The 24133-nt window shown below is 43.9% G+C and overlaps 1 protein-coding gene across 1 annotated transcript in view; it reads right to left on the bottom strand.

The window, feature by feature from the left end:
- The window catches only part of ERCC6 (ERCC excision repair 6, chromatin remodeling factor), a 103400-nt gene extending 95012 nt beyond the window's left edge, over positions 1-8388 (bottom strand). The window contains exon 1 of the mRNA XM_068255304.1: positions 8251-8388. The gene's annotated coding sequence lies outside the window, so the exon portion shown is untranslated. The remainder of the gene's footprint in view (positions 1-8250) is intronic.
- Between the last annotated feature and the right edge of the window lie 15745 nt (positions 8389-24133).

The raw sequence follows: 24133 nt of genomic DNA on the forward strand, positions 1-24133 counted from the left end.
CAATTTTGATGATTTGCCTTTTCAACAAGAGAAAACACATTACTATATCTGTTTTACAATAAAAAAAAAAAAAAAAGCAAAAAAGCATGCCAAAATGCATACCACATTATTACATCCGTTTTACAAAAAAAAAATGCCAAAATGCATACCTTTTAGGCTTCATAGGAAAGCATTGTATGCAACTCATGATATTTGCATACAGTATGCATTAAACGCAAACTGCAGTATGATCTTTAAAAGCGCATAAAACCGCACTGCAAAATGCAGGCCTATACAATTTACTGTACAGCCCCCTTCCTCAGATGCCCAAAAATTTAATTTCCAGAAATCTCCAACTTTCCTGACTGATGTCTACCGATCAGCTGAACGTGTAAATAAAATCATCATAGGTCTATGAAAGGGGATTGTACAGGGGCTAGCACTAGACTACACCACTTGCTTCAATGAAAAGACATTGAAATGGGTGTCCATCTCTGATGCTGAAACTACTTCTGCTTTGCAGTCAGGTACACAGGTCTACAGCTTAAAGAGCAGCAATGAAATCTTCCCCATCAGACAATATGATTAGATGCATAAATATACCTGAACTAAAATAATTTGTCAGGCAAAAAAAATCTAAAAAGATGTTTTACCAGGTGCAGTAATGTATAGAAAGCTCTGGCAAGAATTGTAATTTTCAGTACAATTATAAAATACTCCACTATCTGAAACTTAAAAGTTTGTGAGGGCGCTGTCCACCCACGGAATTTCCTGATGGACTTTCTCGCTGGGTCACCTTAGGCCCTGTTCACACTCGGAATCGCAAAACGCAATCACTAGCACTGCTATTTTGCAATTCTCATTCCAGCGAATGAGAGTTGCAACTAAGCGCCTAGAAAATGCTGCATGCAGCACATTTGCGATAGGTGGAAATCCTAATCGGGCCATAAAGTGAGCAATCCCATTGGATTACATGTGCTGCAGCACTTTACTGAGCGCCGGTGATTATCAAAGTGCAAAACGTGGGATTTCCGTTTAAGTTACACCACTAATTCAATGCATTTTGGACAGTTGAAGCCCCTCTTCCCGATTTCTAAAACGCTTCTGGTATGTGCAGAGTCCTTTAATGACACATACACTAACAACTAATTATTTGACACACAGCAGTTGAAAAGGCAATTATTAAGGCCCGTTTCTCACTTACCGCAGTCACATAAAAATGGCAGAAGCAGTGATAGCATTATGGGTATATCACATTGGTTACGATGTAGCAGGTCACAACGCAGTGTGCTTTAACAGTATGAGTGATGCATACTTTCATTGTACTGTATGCCTCTCTGTCCTTTTGGGACTATTGCAGTGCCATTGCAAAAGAATTGCACCACAACAGACTGTTTAAAGCAGGGCTGTGGAGTCGGAGTCATTTTTGGGTGCAAGGAGTCGTAGTCAGGAAAAACGTTCCAACTCCTAACTTATTTAAACTGTAATTAAAAGAGAAAATATGATAAAATGTTCTATTTCTCAGAATATATATTTTATATATATATATATATATATATATATATATATATATATATATAAAAAACACACACACACACAAACATACATACATACATATATACACACACACACACACACACACACACACACACACACACACACACACACACACACACACACACACACACACACACAGTAATAGCAGTGCTTTGTCCACAAAAATGAAATAAACCAATAAGAAAATAAATCAATGCAATAAAGCAGTCACCGTATTTTTAAAGTCAGATTTACATATCTAATTGTGACTGTATATCTGATGTGTACACATGAATCTTTTATATATAATAACATCGCTGCGGTGAAAATAATGTGATGTGTAGTAGCGCCACTAGTAGGGATGGTCAGTGAGATGCAAATAATTCTGTGATCATGCAGGTTTGTGCAAATTTTGTATGGAAATTTGTGCACTCCCGTTGCTCATGAAATGAGTTAATCTGATAGGTTGTTGACTATGAATTAAGTTACACAGTACTACTATACTCACTTATGCACATTGGTTACAGAATTGTTGTGAATCCACCGAGAATGTTGTGCACACTGATAGCAGAGATGTTGTCCTAGTTTAGATTGTGCATGAAGAATGTAATAGAGGAAGAATCCCCTCATTCTCCTGCAGAGTACCTGCACATCACTCTTATGCTGGGAATAGATGGTGCATTTCTGCGGCTCGATTATGCCGCCCGCTTGTCCCCACCTGTCCCCGCAGCCGCCTGGATCGATTCCTGCTCGTCCCCGCGGGCGCTTTTCTTATCTTCTGCTTGTTTCCCTTATCTTTTCCCATTGTCCCGCCCGTGGTATCGAGCGCGGAATCGATCCGGCGGGTGATCGGACACGTCGGAATTTATCAATCGAGCCACATAATGTCTCAATCGTGCCGCAGAAACGCACCGTCTATTCCCAGCATTATGCTGGGTTTACACCATACAATTTTCTGTTATGCCTGGCATACACGGTGAGTTTCTTCCTTACCAATCGAGCTGCTGATGGCTCGATTGATAATATCCGACAGGTCCGATGACCCGCTCGATCTCCGCGGGTGGACAATAGCGGGGAATCAAGCGGCTGATAAGGGATGCCTGCGGGGACGAGCGGGGACGCGCCAGCATCGAGGCGCTGGATTCGATCAGGCGCATAAAACTCACCGTGTATTCCCAGCATTAGATTTACCTGCCAGATAGATAAAGTTCAACATTTATCTATCTTACGATCTATCTGCAGAGCAATTAGGCATTGTTCTACTCAGCAGGTGATAAACAGAAGACAATGCACCAGAGATAATGACCATTCTCTACAGAAAATAATCTAATTATGCATTCTAACAGAAAAATCTAACAGAAGAATCTGATAGAAAATTGTATGGTGTAGAGCTGGTCCACACTAGGTCCGGAAACGTATCCGTGGCTGCGTTTTTCAAACCTGATGAAAAACGGAGTCCCGGATACTAATGTTTAAAATAGCAGCCAGCCTCACCCAAGTAAAAAACGGATCCGTCTGCGTTTGCGGGGATCCGTTTTGAAAACCTGAACGGAAGGTCCGGATCTGCTGCATTTTCACGCAACGGATCAGGACCACGGATACACGCAGGGGTAGTGAAAGCAATCAGAAAACGCATCTCCAGCTTCACAGGCAAAAAACGGATGTGAAAACGGATAGCCTGAGCTTTATGATTGGCCCAAAAAATCCTCCCACTCCTTCCTAATGATAGAGACGTTTTCTGTCAGGGAAAAACCTGAACGGAAACTGATACAAAACTGATGCAAAACTGATGCACTTTCATCAGTTTGCAGTACGGTGGGTACTTCCCCTGATCCGGACTGCAGGGTCCGTCCTGCAACCGGGTCTAGTGTGGACCCAGCCTAAACCCAGATGTACATACAGTTATGCTGGGCATATATGGTAAGTTTTTTCCTTATCAATTGAGCCGCTGATGGCTTGATTGATAATATCACACAGGTCCGATGACCCGCCGGATAGAGTCCCCGCTCGATCCCCGCAGGCGGACAATAGCGGGGAATCGAGCGGCTGAGAAGGAGCGCCTGCGTGGATAAGCGGGGATTGATCCGCGCGCACGAGCAGGGACGCGTCGGCATCGATCTGGTGGCTCGATACCAGTGCATTATCGCGCCGTGTATGCCCAGCATTAGATTGCCTAGGGCCTGATTGATGTCCTTTGTTCCTGTCTCTACGCTCTACAAATACTCTTACCAAGGACTAGCTTTGATTTCGATACAACAGCTACTCTAAAGCAATAGCCTAAGTTTAGTTCAAATGCATCTCTGGTGTACATATAAAAACACAGAGGTATGTTAATGCTTAAAGGTTAAGCCCCATCTACACGATCCGATTTTGTGTACGATTCTATTTACGATCCGATTAAATACGACATGTCCGATCGGGATTCAATTCGATTTGCCATTGTTTTGCAATGGCAAATCGAATTGAATCGAATCCCAATCGGACATGTCGGATTTAATCGGATCGTAAATAGAAACGTAATCTAATCGTACAAAGAATCGTATCGTGTAGATTGGGGTTTAGAGTGAGTGTTCCAACACTTTGGCCTCAATTCACTAAGATCATGCTGGAGATAATAAGGCAAGAGAAAACTTACCTCCACCGCTTTCATTGGCTCCTGACCCTGTTTTTCAATGTAAGCCAATGGGAACGGCTTACATTGATAGACAGGGCCAGGAGCCAATGAAATCGCCTCCTGACCGGCTCACATGACTCTGCCGTCATAGAGACAGGCAGTCTGTGAGATGCGACGAGAATCGTCGGGTTTGAGAGGCGCGATCGGCAAGGAGTGGCGGAAACGGCAGATGCGTGCTGCAGACAGTGATTGAGATCTACGCCCTGCCAGCCAGGAGCCCACCAAAACGGGGCGTAGATCTCAATCACTGCGGTGCTTAATGAGTTAAAGGACAACTCAGGTGAGAAGAATTTGGATGCTGCCATATTTATTTCCTTTTAAAAAATACCAGTTGCAGGACAGCCCTGCTGATTTATTTGGCTGCAGTAGGGCCTGAATAACACCAGAAACAAGCATGCAGCTTATCTTGTCAGATCTGACAATAATGTCAGAAGCATTTGATCTGCATATGCTTGTTCAGGGTCTATAGCTAAAAGTATTAGAGGCTGAGGAACAACAAAATAGCCAGGTAACTGGTATTGTTTAAAAAGGAATAAAATCAACAAGCTCCATATCCCTCTTGCTTCAGTTGTCTTTAAAATTCCTAAGCTTTAGCAATGACAAAATGCCTTTTATGTTATATACTTTCAATCAACAAAATTATAATGTGCAAATTAGAGAAGTCTGAGTAATCCTAAACTAAGGAGTACGAGTTGGAGTCTGAGGATTTTTGTACCGACTTGAGCACTGGTTTTGTGTGGTAGGAGCCTAAATCTATCAATTATTCATTGTTGAATAATCATTTAGGGCTGGTGCACACCAAGAGCGCTTTTTACTTTGAAAAGTTCTTGGCTACTAAAACCCTTTGAGAGTGTTCCCACAGCAGCATTTTCTAAAATCACAAGCGCGCTGCATTAAGAATTTTTTGGAGCGATTCAGCTTGAATAAGTGATCAAAAACACTCATTCATTCAAACATTGCTCTAAAAAAAAAAAAAAAAAAAAAAAAAAAATTTGCTTCCAAAAATTGATATCACAAATCGCTTTGCACTAGCGATTACAATAGTGATTTTGGGTTGCACTAGCCACTAAATAGATAGTTGGCAGATCAGGGAATTTTAGTCAATTGCATGGCCACGTTTACATTGACTGTGTTCCCTGTGACAGTAGCACATTATGCTTACGTTGCGTCAGGTACAGTGAAGCATAAAGTCTATAAAAAATATGCTCAACCCCCACTGTTAAAGCACATGTTCATGTGTATTACAATGCCACAAACTGTTATACCACAATGCTCCCAGCTGCACTGTGAACGTCACATAGGTGATGCACGGCAGTGAGGTAAGCCATGTTACAAAGTGGTCATTATACCACTGTAAACATGGCCTCAAAGTCATATAACCTGGGACTAGTCTTCTTTAGGGGACCCATAGGGATCCTCATAGGAAACAGTTCTTCAATCACTGTGCCGTCTTAAAGGGATACTGTAGGGGGGTCGGGGGGGGAAATAGTTGAACTTACCCGGGGCTTCTAGTGGTCCCCCCGCAGACGTCCTGTGCCCGCACAGCCACTCTCACCAATGCTCCGGCCCCGCCTCCGGTTCACTTCTGGAATTTCAGACTTTAAAGTCTGAAAACCACTGCGCCTGCGTTGCCGTGTTCTCGCTCCCGCTGTATGTACATCAGCGGAATTGAGGACACGACAATGCAGGCGCAGTGGTTTTCAGACTTTAAAGTCGGAAATTCCAGAAGTGAACCAGAGCCAAAACATCAGTGAGTGGCTGTGCGAGCACAGGATGTCTGCGGGGGGGACCATTAGAAGCCCCGGGTAAGTTCAACTCATTTTCCCCCAACCCCCCTACAGTGTCCCTTTAAAAGCACAAAGCATTGTGATTAGTCAAATATTGTGGGCATAATTTTTACAACCTATTGGAAATCTAGCAGCTGTCCACCCAATTACATTGGTTGGATTTCCCTATGTGGCTTCCTGCTGGATCCCCTAAAGTAGACTAGCACCCATAACTCATTTGCCTCCTCTTCCAAAGTTTTCTTAAATAATATGATACTCTATAAATAAAGTTTATTACACCTTAAACTGTATCTAAAGCAAAAACTTTATTTTAGTTTTGAATACCATAGTAAAGTTGAACACTAGAAGATCTAATCTTAATTGCTGTCTATATTCTGATTTAATGTGATTGTTCTAAGCTTTACATCAGATGCATCTTGCTTCACTTTATTTCTTTGCCCTACACAATCTTGTTGCTTTGACATAATTATCTGCAAACCCTTTGATAAAACGTTTCAGACACAGACCAGTCAATTCTGTGCTGTTACCTTGACAAAGGGGCCCCGAAACAAAATGTTGGTCTATGGAATGGAGATGCGTCACGATTTCTGAATAAAAGTGGACTTGGTCTACAGTAAGTGTGCCGATCTTTTGAATTTATCAGATACAGACTAGTCCCGTCTGAAAATGTTCTTCCATTAGACAAAAGATCTCCGTCTGCAACATCCCTACCAAAGCCACAGTCTAATATCCCTACATGGGTCAATGGGCAAATGTGGCAGGCAAGCAAAAAATCAATTCCCAATTGTAGTAGTGACTATTGTAACCACCTTTTTCAGCTCAAATCTAACTGAGTATTCATACATTCACTTGCATTGTACTGACAAGCAGAGATTATACAACAGATTCAACCACCCTTTCAATTAACAAAATGTTCAAACTTGTTTGGGCATGTTAGTGGCAGCAGATTCAGGCCTGGAACCCACTAGGAATTGCTTCAGCGTTTTAAAATTGCCGCAGCACTGTGTGCAGCAATTCCTAAGGCTAATGCAATTCCCTGGCGCTTGGAAGCGCTGTACAGTGCTTCCGATTTGCATTTTTTTTTTAATATAACACTTAATTATACTTTCCCAGCATCCTTCTTCCGCTCCCTAAAGGAAGATGTCATAGGTGCTTCTCTAGGACCAATCAGATTAGTGCCTGTGTCCTCTTCCTCTAGGGGCAGAGCTACAAACGGAAGGAAATCAAGACGACAGGCAAGTATTTTAAGTTTATTTTAAATGCGACCGCTCGGCATAATCGCTTTGATAAGCAATGTATGCAGCACTTACGTAACTTGCATTCAGCACCAACACGCTCAAAATGCTGCTTGTCCTGCGATTACCCCTAATCGCAATAATTGGTTCCCCCTCACTTACTTTCATTAGGAACGCATTTTTGGTCATCTCCAGCTATCCCAAAACGCCCTAGTGGGTTCCAGTCCTCAGGCAGACTAGACCAAAATGACAGTCAGCCATAAAAAATATATTTTTAGTGCTAGCCTACATCTAGATCCATTTTCAGAGTAAGCCAATTAACTTGCTATTTCTCATACTACCTGAATTGAGACATTAAAGAGGATCTGTAACGTCAAAAGATCCCCTGGGGGGTACTCACCTCGGGTGGGGGAAGCCTCCGGATCCTAATGAGGCTTCCCACGCCGTCCTCCATCCCTCAGGGGTCTCGCTGCAGCCCTCCATGAAAGATGACGTCAATATTTACCTTCCCAGTTCCTGCGCAGGCGCTCTGACGGCTGTCGGCTCCGAACTACACAGAAATACCCGATCGCCGTCGGGTCTGCTCTACTGCGCAGGCGCAAGTTTCTGGCGCCTGCGCAGTAGAGCAGACCCGACTGAGATCGGGCATTTCCGTGTAGTTCGGAGCCGAAAGCAGCCACAGCACCCCCGCTGGAGCCAGCAAAGGTAAATATTGAACTGACAGTCGGGTCTGTCGGCGGCTGTTCGGAGGGCTGCAGCGAGACCCCCGTGGGACAGAGGACGGCATGGGAAGCTTCATTAGGATCCGGAGGCTTCCCCCACCCGAGGTGAGTACCCCCAGGGGATGTTTTTGATGTTACATAGTCTCTTTAAGAAAAACCTGGCATAGGTTTTAATACTGTTCCTGTTCAATCACTAGTGGCCAGTGCTTCTCACGTAATCTCACACATACAATCCACACAACATGCCTGAGGAGTCTTTTTATTAGACTAGTATAGCAACAGCCCATCTTAACCCACAGTAATCCATAGTAGCACACCTCGCAGCGGACACAGGAAATATTCCGTTCTCCGATCACGTGTTACACACCACCCGGAAGTCAGCAGCTCAGCCCCAGCTCTGCCTGCTCCCGGCTCCGGGTCTCCCGTGCTCTGCCACCACCAGCTATGTTACACAACTATCCACTTCCGGGCGTGACGTCACCGACACGTATTGGTTCCTGCGCAGGCGCGGTCTTTCCGGTACAAATTGGACATTACCCCGGAAACAGAGCAATTGTGTGGGGAGAAGTGTTGCATAGCGTAAAGCAAATGCTTTGAAAATGCTAGAAAGCAGACCTCCTGCTAGCGCAGATTTGTTTGAATGGCTGTTCGTTTTTGAACTGTTTGCTTCTCCAGACAAAGAACTACAGACTAACCAGCAAGCTAATGGTGACCCAGAACTCATTGGAGTGTGTGACAAGGAAATCCGTGTACCACGTGCTCCGTGCTCACTGTTTCAAAAGCTGGCCGTACGCTATACGTTTCCCCCCCCCCCAAATTTACCCAAAGGTCTAGGGCAAAAATTGTGTGATTGACATTTTGATGCTGATCAAAAACCCAGTTGTATAGTGTATGGCGGCCACATTACAAGAGCTTTTTAACCACTTGCCGACCGCCTACTTCATATTGGCGGCGGCAAAGTGGCAGCCCCAGGACCACGTAACGCAGATTGGCGTCAGGTCCTGGGGCACTCTCTGGCCGGGGATCGCGCGCTGGGATGCGCGCACATCCACCGGCAATAGGCTCCGCCCACCCGCGACGTCAACCCGCCGGTTGTTAACCCGACGATCGCCGGATAGGAAGCGTATAATACGCTTTGTAATGTTTACAAAGTGTATTATACAGGCTGCCTCCTACCCTGGTGGTCCCAGTGTCCGAGGGACCACCAGGGCAGGCTGCAGCCACCCTAGTCTGCACCCAAACACACTGATCTGCCCCCTGATCGCCCACAGTACCCCTCAGACCCACCCCCCAGACCACCATTTGCACACAATCACCCCCCTAATCACCCATCAATCACTCCCTGTCACTATCTGTCAACGCTATTTTTTTTTTTAGTCCCTAAACTGCCCCCTGCTCCCTCCTGATCACCCCCCACCCCTCAGATTCTCCCCAGACCCTCCCCCCCCCTGTGTACTGTATGCATCTATCCCCCCTGATCAACTGTCAATCACCTGTCAATCACCCGTCAATCACCCCCTGTCACTGCCACCCATCAATCAGCCCCTAACCTGCCCCTTGCGGGCAATCTGATCACCCACCCACACCAATAGATCGCCCGCAGATCCGACATCAGATCACTTCCCAAATCCATCGTTTACATCTATTCTCTCCTCTAAACACCCACTAATTACCCATCAATCACCCATCAATCACCCCCTATCACCACCTGTCACTGTTACCCATCAGATTAGACCCTTGCGGGCACCCAATCGCCCGCCCACACGCTCAGATTGCCCTCAAACCCCCCCTTATCGATTCGCCAGTGCATTATTTACATCCGTTCTTCCCTGTAATAACCCACTGATCACCTGCCAATCACCCCCTGTCACTGCCACCCATCAATCACCCCTTGTCACTGCCACCCATCAATCAGCCCCTAACCTGCCCCTTGCGGGCAATCTGATCACCCACCCACACCAATAGATCGCCCGCAGATCTGACATCAGATCACCTCCCAAGCGCAGTGTTTACATCTATTCTCTCCTCTAAACACCCACTAATTACCCATCAATCACCCCCTATCACCACCTGTCACTGTTACCCATCAGATTAGACCCTAATCTGCCCCTTGCGGGCACCCAATCACCCGCCCACACGCTCAGATTGCCCTCAGACCCCCCCCTTATCAATTCGCCAGTGCAATATTTACATCTGTTATTCCCTGTAATAACCCACTGATCACCTGTCAATCACCCATCAATCACCCCCTGTCACTGCCACCCATCAATCAGCCCCTAACCTGCCCCTTGCGGGCAATCTGATCACCCACCCACACCAATAGATCGCCCGCAGATCCGACATCAGATAACCTCCCAAGTGCAGTGTTTACATCTCTTCTCTCCTCTAAACACCCACTAATTACCCATCAATCACCCCCTATCACCACCTGTCACTGTTACCCATCAGATTAGACCCTAATCTGCCCCTTGCGGGCACCCAATCACCCGCCCACACCTCAGAACGCCCTCAGACCCCAGCCCTGATCACCTCGCTAGTGCATTGCTTGCATCTATTTCCCACCCATAAATCACCTCCTGTCACCCCCTAGCACACCTACCCATCAGATCAGGCCCTAATTTGCCCCGTGTGGGCTCCTGATCACTCGGCCAAACCCTCAGATCCCCCTCAGACCCCCTTCCGATCACCTCCCCAGTGCATTGATTGCATCTATTTTCCCCTCTAACCGCCCCCTGAGACACCCATCAATCATCTCCTGTCACCCCCCTAGCACTCCTATCCATCAGATCAGGCCCAATACATCCTGTCATCTAAGAGGCCACCCTGCTTATGACCGTTTCCACAAAATTTGCCCCCTCATAGACCACCTGTCATCAAAATTTGCAGATGCTTATACCCCTGAACAGTCATTTTGAGAAATTTGGTTTCCAGACTACTCACAGTTTTGGGCCCGTAAAATGCCAGGGCAGTATAGGAACCCCACAAGTGACCCCATTTTAGAAAGAAGACACCCCAAGGTATTCTGTTAGGTGTATGATGAGTTCATAGAAGATTTTATTTTTTGTCAAAAGTTAGCGGAAATTGGATGTTTATTGTTTTTTTCACAAAGTGTCATTTTTCACTAACTTGTGAAAAAAAATAAAATCTTCTATGAACTCACCATACCCCTAACGGAATACCTTGGGGTGTCGTCTTTCTAAAATGGGGTCACTTGTGGGGTTCCTATACTGCCCTGGCATTTTAGGGGCCCTAAACCGTGGGGAGTAGTCTAGAAAACAAATGCCTCAAAATGACCTGTGAATAGGACGTTGGGCCCCTTAGCGCACCTAGGCTGCAAAAAAGTGTCACACATGTAGTATCGCCATACTCAGGAGAAGTAGTATAATGTGTTTTGTGGTGTATTTTTACACATACCCATGCTGGGTGGGAGAAATCTCTCTGTAAATGGACAATTGTGTGTAAAAAAAAATCAAAAATGTGTCATTTACAGAGATATTTCTCCCACCCAGCATGGTTATATGTAAAAATACACCACAAAACACATTATACTACTTCTTCTGAGTACGGCGATACCACATGTGTGACACTTTTTTGCAGCCTAACTGTGCTAAGGGGCCCAAAGTCCAATGAGTACCTTTAGGATTTCACAGGTCATTTTGAGACATTTGGGTTCAAGACGACTACTCACGGTTTAGGGCCCCTAAAATGCCAGGGCAGTATTGGAACCCCACAAATGACCCCATTCTAGAAAGAAGACACCCCAAGGTATTCCGTTAGGAGTATGGTGAGTTCATAGAAGATTTTATTTTTTGTCACAAGTTAGCGGAAATTGATATGTATTGTTTTTTTTTTCACAAAGTGTCATTTTCCGCTAACTTGTGACAAAAAAATAATCTTCTATGAACTCACCATACCCCTAACGGAATATCTTGGGGTGTCTTCATTCTAAAATGGGGTCACTTGTGGGGTTCCTATACTGCCCTGGCATTTTAGGGGCCCTAAACCGTGAGGAGTAGTCTAGAATCCAAATGCCTCAAAATGACCTGTGAATAGGACGTTAGGCCCCTTAGCGCACCTAGGTTGCAAAAAAGTGTCACACATGTGGTATCGCCGTACTCAGAAGAAGTAGTATAATGTGTTTTGAGGTGTATTTTTATACATACCCATGCTGGGTGGGAGAAATCTCTCTGTAAATGGACAATTGTGTGTAAAAAAAATCAAATAATTGTCATTTACAGAGATATTTCTTCCACCTAGCATCTGTATGTGTAAAAATACACCCCAAAACACATTATACTACTTCTCCTGAGTACGGCGGTACCACATGTGTGGCACTTTTTTGCACCCTAAGTGCGCTAAGGGGCCCAAAGTCAAATGAGTACCTTTAGGATTTCACAGGTCATTTTGCGACATTTGGTTTCAAGACTACTCCTCACGGTTTAGGGCCCCTAAAATGCCAGGGCAGTATAGGAACCCCACAAATGACCCCATTTTAGAAAGAAGACACCCCAAGGTATTCCGTTAGGAGTATGGTGAGTTCATAGAAGATTTTATTTTTGTCACAAGTTAGCAGAAAATGACACTTTGTGAAAAAAAACAATTAAAATCAATTTCCGCTAACTTGTGACAAAAAAAAAAAATCTTCTATGAACTCACCATCCTCCTAATGGAATATCTTGGGGTGTCTTCTTTCTAAAATGGGGTAATTTGTGGGATTCCTATACTGTCCTGGCATTTTAGGGGCCCTAAACCGTGAGGAGCAGTCTTGAAACGAAATTTCTCAAAATGACCTGTGAAATCCTAAAGGTACTCATTGGACTTTGGGCCCCTTAGCGCAGTTAGGGTGCAAAAAAGTGCCACACATGTGGTATTGCCGTACTCAGGAGAAGTAGTATAATGTGTTTTGGGGTGTATTTTTCCACATACCCATGCTGAGTGGGAGAAATATCTCTATAAATTGACAATTGTGTGTAAAAAAAATAAAACAATTGTCATTTACGGAGATATTTCTCCCACCCAGCATGGGTATGTGTAAAAATACACCCCAAAACACATTATACTACTTCTCCTGAGTACGGCAATACCACATGTGTGGCACTTTTTTGCAGCCTAACTGCGCTAAGGGGCCCAAAGTCCAATGAGCATCTTTAGGCTTTACAGGGGTGCTTACAATTAGGCACCCCCCAAAATGCCAGGACAGTGAACACACCCCACAAATGACCCCATTTTGGAAAGTAGACACTTCAAGGTATTCAGAGAGTAGCATAGTGAGTCCGTGGCAGATTTCATTTTTTTTTGTCGCAAGTTAGAAGAAATGGAAACTTTTTTTTTTTTTTTTGTTACAAAGTGTCATTTTCCGCTAACTTGTGACAAAAAATAAAATCTTCTATGAACTCACCATGCCTCTCACTGAATACTTTGGGATGTCTTCTTTCCAAAATGGGGTCATTTGGGGGGGATTTGTACTATCCTGGAATTTTAGCCTCTCATGAAACCTGACAGGTGCGCAGAAAAGTCAGAGATGCTTGAAAATGGGAAAATTCACTTTTGGCACCATAGTTTGTAAACGCTATAACTTTTACCCAATCCAATAAATATACACTGAATGGTTTTTTTTTTATCAAAGACATGTAGCAGAATAACTTTCGCGCTCAAATGTATAGGAAATTTTACTTTATTTGAAAAATGTCAGCACAGAAAGTTAAAAAAGTCATTTTTTTGACAAAATTCATGTCTTTTTTGATGAATATAATAAAAAGTAAAACTCGCAGCAGCAATCAAATAGCACCGAAAGAAAGCTGTATTAGTGACAAGAAAAGGAGGTAAAATTCATTTAGGTGGTAGGTTGTATGACTGAGCAATAAACCGTGAAAGCTGCAGTGGTCCGAATGGAAAAAAAGGCTCTGGTCCTTAAGGGGTTTTATGACTGCAGTCCTTAAGTGGTTAAACGCTAGAGATTTTTAAAGCGCTTGCTAATGCATTGCTATAGGTTTTTGTTTTTTTTTACAAAATCACATCGCTTCAGTGTGAACACCCACAGGATAACTTTAGCAAGAGCTTTTAAAATCACAAAGCGCTCAGAAAAAGCTCTTGTGTGAATGAACCCTAGCAAATGAATTTATAGATAGTGATGTAGGCGAACAGGTATGGCGCTGTATTACTTCCAGTTCGCTTTTTCTCAGTATGCCCTGGCCAGTTGGTGCGCATCCTTTATTCTATTGCTGGGCACGCTTCGGGACATTACGCACCTGCACAAAGCGTTCGCAGCCACAGGCGCGCAATCAAGGATGCGCACTGCTGGGCCAGGGCATGAGTACTACTGAGTGACAGCGACCCGGAAGTAGTACAGGGCCATAGCTGTTTGCCTACATCACTATTTATAGATTGGCTCGGTCTCTAATGCCTGGTACACACCATGCATTTTCCTATCGGATAGACAAGGTGAATTGATTATTTCATTCAGCTCTGAATTCAGAAGGTAAAGTTTTGAAAGCTTGCAAAGGAATCTTGTACAGTTAGTCATTAACCACTTAATGACCAACGCCAGCCGATAGGCGGACACAGGTTGCAGTGGTGTTTCCATGGAAACGGCCGCTCGTTTCCCCGGTGTTTACATAGTACGGCGCAGCAGCGCCATAAAGGATATCGGCGATCCCCGGCCTCTGGCCGGGGATCGTCGGCATCTGATAGGCTGAAGCCTATCAGAGGCGGCGCAGGATGGATCGCCGTCCTGTGCCGCCCACAGCGAGGAGGAGAGGGAGGGCAGAATAGCGCTGCAGAGGGGGGCTTTGAGGAGCTCCCCCGCTCTGCCACACAGCGCGGCAGCGATCAGACCCCCCCAGCAGGACATCCCCCTAGTGGAGAAAAAAGGGAAGTCTGGTCGCCCTGCGTGAAATCTGATCTGTGCGGGGGGCTGAAGAGCCCACGCAGCACAGATCTGTGCAAAATGCTGCGGTCCTTATGTGGTTAAAGGTATCACCTAAACAACTTTTGTTGTCATAGCTTCAGATTCTCTCCATGACTAATACTGGACCACACGCAAATGATTAATTCCAACAGGTCCGATTTGATCTCCGATTGTTTTTCTGATTGTTTTTGTACAGAAGGGATAAGAAAATCTACCAGTAAAACGATATGTAATCAGATCGTCTATCTGATGGAAAATTGCATGGAGTGTAAAAAGGTGCAGGCATCTAGCAACCTATCATCTCTCTGATCAAAAAGCATTAGTTTTAAAGTGAGTCTAAAGTGGAAATAAGAACAAAAAAAGATAACTTAGGAGAAGGAACACTCTGGGTCCTATAGAGCCTTCCCATTCCTCCTACGGTCCCCTCTTTTCACCGCTGGCCACCCTGTTAGCAGCCTACGACTGATGGGTCTGTGGGACCACTGTGGGAGGCTTTCGGCAGTCTTCGGGAGCCTGAGTGCCCCCGAAGATGGGCCACTCTGTACTGCGAGTGAGCAAGAATGCGTGCTTGCGCATGCTCAGTACTGAGTGTCTTGAGAGACTGCCGAAGCCTCCTGCAGAGAGCAGTCATCAACCCATTGGTCAGAGACTGCGTACGGGGTAGCCAGTGGTGGAATGGGAAGGCCCTGTAGGTCCCAGATTCTTCCCACTTAGGTGAGTATCTGTTTGTTTGTTTGTTTTTAATTTCCACTTCAGACTCCGTTTTAGGCATATGTGTTATTGCATGTCTTAAAGAGACTCTGTAACACAATTTTCAGCCTTATTTCTTCTATCCTATAAGTTCCTATACCTGTTCTAATGTGGTCTGGATTACTGCAGTCTTTTCTAGTTGCACTGTCTCTGTAATAAATCTAATCTTCTTTTCTTTGTCAAGCTTTGTCGACCGAGGGAGGAAGGAGCTGCCTCTGCTGTGATAGGGACAAGTTATGCACGCCCCCTGTAGGCTCTGTGTGTGTGCTTTGTTTATTGCAGTTTGTAAGGCTGAGGGGGAAGGGAGCTGCTGCCTGTCACATGCAAACTGTGATTAATCCCAGGCTGGAGTGCAGATAACTCACTTTTGTAACAAAACTTGTAGTATACTGTAACATGAGACATATACAGTATATATATATATATATATATATATATATATATATGTGTATGTATACATATACACGCACACACACATATTAGTGTGTGTGAGTGTTTGTGTGTGTGTGTATATATATATATATATATATATATATATATATATATATTGATGGGAAAAACTATTTGCCCCCTTCCTGATTTCTTATTCTTTTGCATGTTTGTCACCCTTAAATGTTTCTGCTCATCAAAATCCGTTGGCTATTGGTCAAAGATAACGTAATTGAACACAAAATGCAGTTTTAAATGATGGTTTTTATTATTTAGTGAGAAAAAAAAACTCAAAACTTACATGGCCCTGTGTGAAAAAGAAATTGCCCCCTGAACCTAATAACTGGTTAGGCCACCCTTAGCAGCAATAACTGCAATCAAGCGATAACTTGCAACGAGTCCTTTTACAGCGCTCTGGAGGGATTTTGGCCCACTCATGTTTGCAGAATTGTTGAAATTCAGCTTTATTTGAAAGTTTTCTAGCATGAACCGCCTTTTTAAGGTCATGCCACAACATCTCAATAGGATTCAGGTCAGGACTTTGACTAGGCCACTCCAAAGTCTTCATTTTGTTTTTCTTCAGCCAGTCAGAGGTGAATTTGCTGGTGTGTTTTGGGTCATTGTCCTGCTGCAGCACCCAAGATCGCTTCAGCTTGAGTTGAAGAACAGATGGCCGGACATTCTCCTTCAGGATTTTTTGGTAGACAGTAGAATTCATGGTTCCATCTATCACAGCAAGCCTTCCAGGTCCTGAAGCAGCAAGACAACCCCAGACCATCACACTACCACCACCATATTTTACTGTTGGTATGATGTTCTTTTGCTGAAATGCTGTGTTACTTCTGCAATTATTACTTCTACGCCAGATGTAACGGGACACGCACCTTCCAAAAAGTTCAACTTTTGTCTCGACGGTCCACAAGGTATTTTCCCAAAAGTCTTGGCAATCATTGAGATGGTTTTTTTTAGCAAAATTGAGATGAGCCTTAAAGATAACCTAAAGTAAAAAAAAAAAAAAAAAAAAAAATGAGATTAACTCACCTGGGGCTTCCCTCAGCCCCCTGCAGACGATCGGTGCCCTCGCAGCTCCGCTCCGATGGCCCAGGACCCGCCGGCGAACACTTCCGGTTTGGCTGTCACCGGCCGACAGGCATGGGAACGCGAGTGATTCTTCGCAGGAACGCGAACAATCACTCGCGTTCCCATGCCTGTCGGCCGGTGACGGCCAAACCGGAAGTCGTCGACGGCGGGTCCAGAAGCATCGGACCGGAGCTGCGAGGGCACCGATCGTCTGCAGGGGCTGAGGGAAGCCCCAGGTGAGTTAATCTCATTTTTTTTTGTTGCCTTTAGGTTCACTTTAAAGAGACTCTGAAGCGAGAATAAAACTCGCTTCAGAGCTTATATTCAGCAGGGGCATGTGTGCTAAAACGCCATTATCCCACGGCCGAACGGGGTCCCTTGCCCCCCAAATCCCCCCTTGCAAAATCTGCAACCAACTTGGTCGTAGATTTTGCTGCTGCTGGAAGCAGGGCTAACGGCTGCAGCCCTGCCTCTCAGCGAGTCTATCAGCGGTGGATCTCCGCCTCTCCCCCGCCCCTCTCAGTGAAGAAAGACTGAGAGGGGCGGGCGAGAGGCGGAGATACGCGCTGAGAGGCAGGGCTGCGGCCATTAGCCCTGCCTCACCAGGAAGAGATCCCCGCAAAGAACGGAGGGGATTTGGGAGGTAAGGGACCCCCATTCAGCCGCGGGATAGCTGCATTTTAGCAGGGGCACACATGCCCCTGCTGAATATAAGAGCTGAAGCGAGTTTTATTCTCGCTTCAGACTCTCTTTAATGTTCTTTTTGCTTAAAAGTGGTTTGCGCCTTGGATATCTGCCATGCAGGCCGTTTTTGCCCAGTCTCTTTCTTATGGTGGAATCGTGAACACTGACCTTAATTGAGGCAAGTGAGGCCTGCAGTTCTTTAGATGTTGTCCTGGGGTCTTTTGTGGCCTCTCGGATGAGTTTTCTCTGTGCTCTTGGGGTAATTTTGGACGGCCAGCCACTCCTGGGAAGGTTCATCACTGTTCCATGTTTTTGCCATTTGTGGATAATGGCTCTCACTGTGGTTCGCTGGAGTCTCAAAGCTTTAGAAATGGCTTTATAACTTTACCAGACTGATAGATCTCAATTACTTTTGTTCTCATTTGTTCCTGAATTTCTTTCAATTTTGGCATGAAGTCTAGCTTTTGAGGTGCTTTTGGTCTACTTCTCTGTGTCAGATAGCTCCTATTTCAGTGATTTCTTGATTGAAACAGGTGTGGCAGTAATCAGGCCTGGGGGTGACTACAGAAATTGAACTCAGGTGTGATAAACTACAGTTAAGTTATTTTTTAACAAGGGGGGCAATCACTTTTTCACACAGGGCCATGTAGATTTGAAGTTTTTTTCTCACTAAATAATAAAAACCATCATTTAAAACTGCATTTTGTGTTCAATTATGTTATATTTGACTAATAGTTAACGGTTTTTGATGAGCAGAAACATTTAAGTGTGACAAACATGCAAAAGAATAAGAAATCAGGAAGGGGGCAAATAGTTTTTCACATCACTGTATCTATATATACACGTACATGACTTCCTGGCATGTTTTTTGTTTCTAAACAATGCCTAAAACTATGAGATTTGCATACAGTATGTAGAAAAAAAAGCAAAATGCAGTGTGACCTTTAAACGCACATAAAATCGCATTGCAAAATGCAGGCGTATAAGGTTTACTGGACGGTCCACCACATCAGACGCACAATTTAATTTACACCTCCAACAGGCTTAAAGGATACCCGAGGTGACATGTGACATGTTGAGATAGACATGGGTATGTACAGTGCCTAGCACACAACTGCTGTGTTCCTTTTTTTCTTTCTCTGCCTGAAAGAGTTGAATATAAGGTATGTAAGTGGCTGACTCAGTCCTGACTCAGACAGGAATTGACTACATTGTGACCCCTCACTGATAAAAAAAATTCCAAGTATAAAACACTTTCCTAACAGAAAATGGCTTTTGAGAGGAGGAAAGTTCATAGATTTTAGCTCTGGCATACCTCAATAGTTCATAGATTTTAGCTCTGGCATACCTCAATTAATGTGTCATTGAGCAAAAAAATAAAACAGTTAAAACATAAAAAGTAGATTTAAACCTGAAATAAAACTGTGGAATATCTGAAAAAGTAATTTTTAGGAGAAGGAAGATAGATACAATCATTAATTTCATTTGTTTATTTTTGCCTCGGGTTTCCTTTAACCATTTATGCCGCGTGGACGTGAGCTTCACTTCCTCAACGGCAGCTGCTAGAGTCGCAGGGACGCGATAGTCACGTTCCTGCAGCTTGGGGGGGGGGGGGGGGGGGGCTGTGCGGGCAATCGTGTGGGCAGATGCCAGTGAGCGTGCTGTTTCCAAGTGCAGAGGGGATTGGCTGCAGGGGACAAAAGTCCTCTGTGCCAATCTGAGCATGTCCGCCGAGAATAAACACCGTTTTTGTTCAAAAACAGTGTTTATTCTTTAAAGGGACTCCGAGCAGTGCAAAAACTATGGAAAGATGCATATCATTTTAAAGCTCTCTTTCTCCTCTTTTCAATGATATATAAACCGCCACTCTACGCCTTTTAGTTTTCGCTATTATCGCGATTGAAATTGCCGCGGCCGCGATTTCGATCGCGAAAATAGAGAAAACTAAAAGGCGTAGAGCGACGATTTAGGGGTTTTTGGAGCTGCTGACTTTAGGAAAAAGTCGCCCTGTGTAATACAATGTAACTATGGAAAGATGGATATCATTTTAAAGCTCTCTTTCTCCTCTTTCTGACGACCCCTAAATCGTCGTCCTGCGCCCTTTAGTTTTCTCTATTTTCGCGATCGAAATCGCGGCCGCTGCATTTTCAATAGCGAAAATAGCGAAAACTAAAAGGCGTAGGGTGGCGGTTTATATATCATTGGAAAGAGGAGAAAGAGAGCTTTAAAATGATATGCATCTTTCCATAGTTTTTGCACTGCTCGGAGTCCCTTTAAGTACAGCCGCCGCGCCGGCTCCCACTGTGATTTCCGCCTGTTTCCGCCGCTGATCATTAGATTTATGAATGGGAACAATTTTCCCATTCATTAATCCCCCCCCCACACAGGAACCGTGATTGCAGGCTTCCATTGAAGCCTTATGTCATTTCCCTAGTTACAATGTAGCAATACATTGTATCCTATGTAGCGTAGTTGTACACTACAGTACATAGTATATTGCTCGGTGGCCAAATAGTAAAATTACATCTACAGACATTAGGGAATAAAAAATAATAATATGTATGTCAAGAGGGCAATATTATTATAAATGTATGGGCTAAAAATTAGCAATGAATGTAAAACTGAAAAAATGTACCTTTATTTCCACATTATACTAGGGATATAATGTTAATTAAGGTAGCATGTATTATTTTAAGACTATAATGGCCGAAAACTGAGAAATAATGATTTTTTTTTTAGATTTTCTTTGTTCCTATTATTCCTGTCAAAATGCATTTAGAATAAAATAATTCTTAAAATTATTATTATTATTATTATTGATTTATAAAGCATATTCCGTGGTGCTGTGCAAAGTAAGAAATAAACATGGGGTACATAATACAGACAATGGTGTACACTAATATACAAGATACATAATTAGTGACAAAATACAAAAAATGATACAGAATACAAAATACAGAAGTGGTAATGACAGTGATAAAAGTAACATGATGAATACAATGTATAATGATTTCCAAGACACAAAAGGGGGAGAGAGCCCTGCCCTTGCAAGCTTATAATCTAAAGGGAATGGGGGGAAACAAGAGGAGGGGTAGTATATGATAAAATATATAAAGGCAGTGTGTTTTAGGATACCTAGTAGGAGTGCAATTTGGTCTCAGGACAAAGGGAAGTGGCTTAAGGTAGCGCATATGCTTGTCGGAACAAATGAGTTTTTAGAGAGCATTTAAAAGTAACAAAGGTTGGCGAGTGACGGATGTGTTGTGGGAGGGCATTCAAGAGAAGGGGTGAAGCGCGTGCAAAATCTTGTAAGCGTGAATGTGTGGAGGTGATTCTAGAGGAGGACAACAGAAGATCGTGTGCAGATCTGAGATTGCGATTGGGTTTGTATCTGGAAATTAGCGAGGATATGTACCGGGGAGAGAGATTGTGGAGAGCTTTGTAGGTTAGGGTTAGGAGTTTGAACTGGATCCTCTGGTTAATTGGCAGCCAGTGAAGAGCTTGACAGAGAGGGTCAGCAGAGGAAGATCGAGGAGAAAGATGAATGAGACGAGCAGCTGAGTACAGTACCGACTGGAGCGGGGCCAGTTTGTTAGAAGGTAGTCCACAAAGTAGTATGTTGCAGTAGTCCAGACGAGAAATTATAAGAGCATGTATTAACATTTTGGTTGTGTCTTGAGTGAGAAAGGGACGGATGCGAGATATATTTTTGAGTTGGAGATGGAAGGAGCTGGTTATGGAGTTAAGATGAGGAATAAATGAGAGAGAAGGGTCGAATATTACCCCCAAGCACCGTGCTTTGGGAACTGAAGTTATGGGAGTGTTATTAACATTTATAGTTACTTCCGGCAGAGAGGTGGCCAGAGACGGGGGAAAAATTACTAGTTCTGTTTTACTCATATTAAGTTTTAGGAAGCAAGAGGACATGAAGAAGGCTATAGCAGACAAGCAGCCAGGAACACGTTTCAGGAGGGAGTTAAGGTCTGGGTCCGAGAGGTACAGTTGTGTATCGTCTGCATACAAGTGGAATTAAACCCGAATGAGTTAAGTCACCAAGACCGTGCATGTAGATGGAAACGAGGAGGGGACCAAGGACAGAGCCTTAAAGAAACCCCAACAGACACAGCATGATGAGAAGAGATCTGATCTGAGTAGAAGACTGTGAAGGACCTTCCAGAGAGGTAGGAAGATAACCATGTGAGAGCGAGGCCCTTTATTCCTACATTTGAAAGTATTTGTAAGAGTAAGGTGTGGTCGACCGTATCGAATACTGATGACAGATCAAGAAGGATGAGTATGGAAAGTTGACCTTTGGATTTAGCTGTAAGAAGGTCATTAGCCACTTTGGTAAGGGCCGATTCCGTGGAGTGGTTGGAGCGAAAGCCAGACTGAAACTGATCAAGTAGGGAGTTAGCTGATAAATAATGGCTTAATTCTGCATCTATATGGCGTTTAATCAGTTTAGATGCAAATGGAAGAAGTGAGACTGGGCGGTAGTTGGCGAGTGTGGTATGATCTAGAGATGTTTTTTTTAAGTAGTGGTGTCACAACCAGTCACAGTGGTGTAAAATAATTTACCACCCAAAGAAAGCCTAATTGGTGACAGAAAAAACAGGGTACAGTATAGATAATTTATTTGTGACAAGTAGTGATAAAGTTATTGGGGAATGAACGGGAGGAGCGCTGAAAGGGGAAAATTCTTCTAGTCCATGTGGTGAAAAATACCCACGGGCTGAAATGGTTAACATCAGCAGAAATTTCCACAAACGTTTCTGACTGATGTCTTCCGATCAGCTGAGCGTGTAATTAAAAACATCATAGATCTATGAAAGGGGGTTGTACAGGTGCTAGCACTTGGCTGCACCACTTGCTTCAGTGAAAGGACAGTGGAATGGGAGTCCATCTCTGATGCTAAAACAACTTCTGCCAGCAAGTACCCAGATCTTCACCTTAAAGAGCAGCAATGATGTGGCGGAAAAACTTCCCCATCAGACAATGGTACACCGCAGACCTATTCGGATTTAGCCTTTTCGTTGATAAAATTATCGAATTAGGTGGTAGATCGGACACAAAATCACTAGATGTATGGCCACCTTAATTGTGTAGCGTTTCCTCCTGTCACTCTGTTTTATACTCCTACATCCCAAAACATGCAGATAAGCAGACTAGCTGTTTCCTTAGCTAATTGGGCTTAGCTAGGGATTAGATTGGAAGCTCCACTGAGAGAGTTGACTATGTACTTTGTGAAGTACTGCAGAAGATGTAAGTGCTGCATAAAGAGTAATACAGTAGTTTGGATGCTCTGTTTAGCACAAAAGCTATAAGTTTAACAGCAAGAGCATTTCTGGGGAAATGTTGGGCACCAAAAGCAGAAATTTTAGCACCCATTAAATAGCGGGTGCTGTTTTTGAAATGTATTGTTGTTTTTATACATGGGGGTGGGGATGTTAGGCATCAGGAAGTGGGGTTTTAACTTCAGGGAGAGGGATTATGAGGTTATTTGTCAGGAAGGGGGATTTGGGGCTCCTTTTACACTTACACTCTTCGCCTTCAGAACTGCCTTAATTCTACGTGGCATTGATTCAACAAGGGGCTGAAAGCATTCTTTAGAAATGTTGGCCCATATTGATAGGATATCATCTTGCAGTTGATGGAGATTTGTGGGATGCACATCCAGGGCACGAATCTCCCGTTCCATCACATCCCAAAGATGCTCTATTGGGTTGAGATCTGGTGACTGTGGGGCCATTTTAGCACAGTGAACTCAATGTCATGTTCAAGAAACCAATTTGAAATGATTCAAGCTGTGGTGCATTATCCTGCTGGAAGTAGCCATCAGAGGATGGGTACATGGTGGTCATGAAGGCATGGACATGGTCAGAAACAATGTTCAGGTAGCCCGTGGCATTTAAATGATACCCAATTGGCACTAAGGGGCCTAAAGTGTGCAAAGAAAACATCCCCCGCACCATAACACCACCACCACCAGCCTGCACAGTGGTAACAAGGCATGATGGATCCAAGTCTCTATCGAGACTCATCAGACCAGACAACATTTTTCCAGTCTTCAACTGTCCAATTTTGGCGAGCTTGTGCAAAGGTTGTGCGTGTTGTGGCTTCGCAAATGTTTTACTGCATAACTTGGTTGTAATGAGTGGTTATTTCAGTATCGCAATATTAAAGTGGTAATTTTGTATGTACAATTGAGACAATTGTGTAATTGAGCTTTTTTCATTCTGGTAATCTATGTCACAATATGACTCCCACTAAGCTAGTGGTTGCACCACAAGGTGTAATAATGGCTCTCCTTAGTTTGATTTAGTATATGAGATTCATATGTTTGTCATTTT

The sequence above is a fragment of the Hyperolius riggenbachi genome, chromosome 10 (assembly GCF_040937935.1).
Source record: "Hyperolius riggenbachi isolate aHypRig1 chromosome 10, aHypRig1.pri, whole genome shotgun sequence".
Classification (NCBI taxonomy): Eukaryota; Metazoa; Chordata; class Amphibia; order Anura; family Hyperoliidae; genus Hyperolius; species Hyperolius riggenbachi.